The 2455-nt window shown below is 39.5% G+C and overlaps 1 long non-coding RNA gene across 1 annotated transcript; it reads left to right on the top strand.

Moving 5' to 3' along the window:
- Positions 1 to 304: 304 nt before the first annotated feature.
- LOC148102604 (uncharacterized) lies at positions 305 to 1547 on the top strand. The gene is made up of 3 exons (XR_015719190.1): positions 305 to 479; positions 1136 to 1344; positions 1508 to 1547. It is a non-coding gene; the product is annotated as an uncharacterized LOC148102604 (long non-coding RNA).
- The last annotated feature ends 908 nt before the right edge of the window (positions 1548 to 2455 follow it).

Below are 2455 nucleotides of genomic sequence, written 5' to 3'. Positions count from 1 at the left end.
AGCAACTTTAAATGTTTTCCAAAAGCACACATACACTTACCTTATCAGTGTTTCTCAACCCAGATAGCAAGGAGACATTGAACAGATGTTGATTTTCCATCTGAACCATCAGAATCGTCATGCTTGAAATGTCAACACAAAACCAATGTTGAAACAACATTGAAATATTGATGAAACCTGACACTGACATTGAAATAACATTGATTCACTGTTGTTCTGTCATCGTTGATTGTTGATCTATTTATAGTTGACAAGGTGACAACAATCACGTTGAAAAACCATTGATTTATGGTTTTGCGGGAAATTAAAGCTGCTACCACTTGGACTATTCCATAGCCCCCCCTCTCACAGTGGTACATCCCTTCAGGTAACCATTGTCTTGTACGGTAGAGCGGGACATTAGATTTACTCTCAGCGGAATTGACCGGAGAAGGCATCAGTTCATGCACTGCACTGGCCTGCACCACGATTAATATAAGGTAAGAATGAATGACTTTTGTTCTATTCGTTATTTCCACGGTTGCATTTGAATAACAGTAAAAAACAAACAAACTTGTTAATGTAAAGTTTCGGACAAAATGTGGGAGCCCGAAATTGTGTCTACTTTCATCTTACAATCCGGCAACAAATAAACTGCACTGCGAACAAAGTCAACAAAGAAATCATTTTCATTTCATACTTTTCCGTTATATTCCCTTACAAAGCTAGCTAGCTAGCTGTAACGCTTCGAGGGTTCCTTTGTTCTTGCCGTCGCCTCAGCGCTTGACCCAGACTTTCGCTCTGCAGTTGCTTTTTAGCATAGTACTACAAAAAATTGTAAATCTGTGATATATGATTGATAAACGTAAAGGTAACTGTATAAATGTGTTCAATGACTTTGTTACTTTTAATGATTGGAGAGCACCCGCTTCGATTCGCACTCAATTCAAACTTTACATTGCACGCTCACCTAACTTTACGTTGCACGCTCACCTAACTTTACGTTGCACGCTCACCTAACTTTACGATGCACGCTCACCTACCTTGCGTTTGCACCTTTTGTCCACACGTAAACTGCGTTTTATTATTTATTTATTAGTTTTTCGCCTCTCACTGCTTAAGCCATTAATCTTTCTGGAATTGTTTTTTTAAACAGATGCGACCTCACAAAAGATATTAGCTATGCTGTCAGACCTGACGACAGCTGTTAACGAACTCCGTGAGGAGGTCAGAGCCATCCGCCATCCCTGCTGAAATGAATCGGTAGATGCTGGGGTACTGCCTCTGGATTTGCCCTTGCACAACATTGAGGAGCTAAACAATGCAGAGGCAGCTCTTCAATCATAAGAGGCAAATAAGGCAATGGTAAGTATATAAAGGTTATGTACACTTTGTAACTATAAAGTGTAATAGCTGTCAGATGTGATTTAAATACATAACAACGGCCTGTTGATTAAACACACAAGCACTTGCATACACATTTAAGACATGAGACACGCTAATTCCATCTCTTAAAATGTGTCTATAGGTGAGACGCTTTGCCTTGATTGGAGGGACCACACTGGAGGTGCGAGTCCGCCGTGTAATGGCTCGTTTGTAATATTACAAACGAGCTGGCCTCGGTACTCAACTGGGCAGGGAAAAAAACCAAGGACCAGACAAAGCAAAAAATGGCATTTAAAGATACAGCGCTCTGCAAATGCATATATGGTGGTAAGTTTTACAGTTTTTTTGCTATATTACTTTGTCTTTCTTAATAACAAGACTTTCATGTCCGGTTAATCTGGAGATGGAGTCTTTGGTCTTTGGCTTGTTTAGTCCTCGGGTTGTAGTTGTACAGCCCGAGGACCCCATGTTTATTTTGTTTTAAAGGATACACGGCACACCATGCTAAGACTTATCACTTTTTCCGCTCATAGCTCTTTGGGAATCAAATGCGGCAGTTTGCAGATTTACGCCTGGTGACTTTCATGTTTATCAGCCTAGGAGTTTACATACTTTCTCCCCGCTGAAGACAGTTAACAAGAGCTTATTCATGTGCTCTAATTCACTTTTTGTGTTTGTGTGTGTGTATTTTTTTCCTAGATGGCCTGACGCAGCAGTTAGGGGCAAACTCTATGTCCGAGTTTGTCTTTGCACAAGCAGTGCAGAAATGGCTCCGATACACCCCAGATCATATGGGTATGGGTGGTGCAGGACGCACATCATGCATCCCCATCCCAGAGTAAAAAATTACAAACTTCTGTAAAACATATAAATGTAAATAGGAAACTGTCTTTTAATAAAGTATTTAGCAAACGAAACATGCCTATTGACCTTTTTTTTTTGTTTATTTTTTTTCTCTGTTACATCACATGCAATGCTTTCTTATTTTAGGATATTAATATTGACATGATACATTGTGAGACATTTGTTGTTGTTTTTTTTATAAAGGGTGTCCAATTTGAGGAATAAGTACAATTATGTGTTTAGGTGG

This window comes from Neolamprologus brichardi, chromosome 6 (genome assembly GCF_056152115.1).
Source record: "Neolamprologus brichardi isolate AB-2024 chromosome 6, ASM5615211v1, whole genome shotgun sequence".
Classification (NCBI taxonomy): Eukaryota; Metazoa; Chordata; class Actinopteri; order Cichliformes; family Cichlidae; genus Neolamprologus; species Neolamprologus brichardi.
Note: the sequence above shows the minus strand (reverse complement) of the source record. Positions and strands in the feature narration are given on the sequence as shown.